Source organism: Diaphorina citri, unplaced genomic scaffold, assembly GCF_000475195.1.
Source record: "Diaphorina citri unplaced genomic scaffold, Diaci psyllid genome assembly version 1.1 scaffold5309, whole genome shotgun sequence".
NCBI classification, from domain to species: domain Eukaryota; kingdom Metazoa; phylum Arthropoda; class Insecta; order Hemiptera; family Psyllidae; genus Diaphorina; species Diaphorina citri.
In genome coordinates, this window is record NW_007382685.1 from 1 (window position 1) to 402 (window position 402).

Below are 402 nucleotides of genomic sequence, written 5' to 3' on the forward strand. Positions count from 1 at the left end.
GGGTTGGCCGCCTGAGTGGGACCGGGAAGAGCCAGCAGCGCGCGATTGGTCACTCCAATTCTTTATGTGTGATACATTCCTAGGGTGTATCATGCCCATGATTTATTCACCGGGTATGGAGTTGATATTCAAAGGTGACTTGGTAAAGTTCATACTGGACAAATATTCACGCAAAACTTTTTTTTTTAATTTTAAGGAATTTTTTTCTATTATTTACACCAAATAGGTAGGTACCTACACAAGACCTTGTTTAGACTCCGGCAGTAAATAGAATATACCTTGTTTCTCCTGCCAGAATGAGACTGAAAAGTCCCTTTACTCCCGCAGTCTAAACAAGGTCTTATATATTTCATAGGTATAGTTTAAACATATGTAAATAAAAAACCTTGTTTAAATATTAAA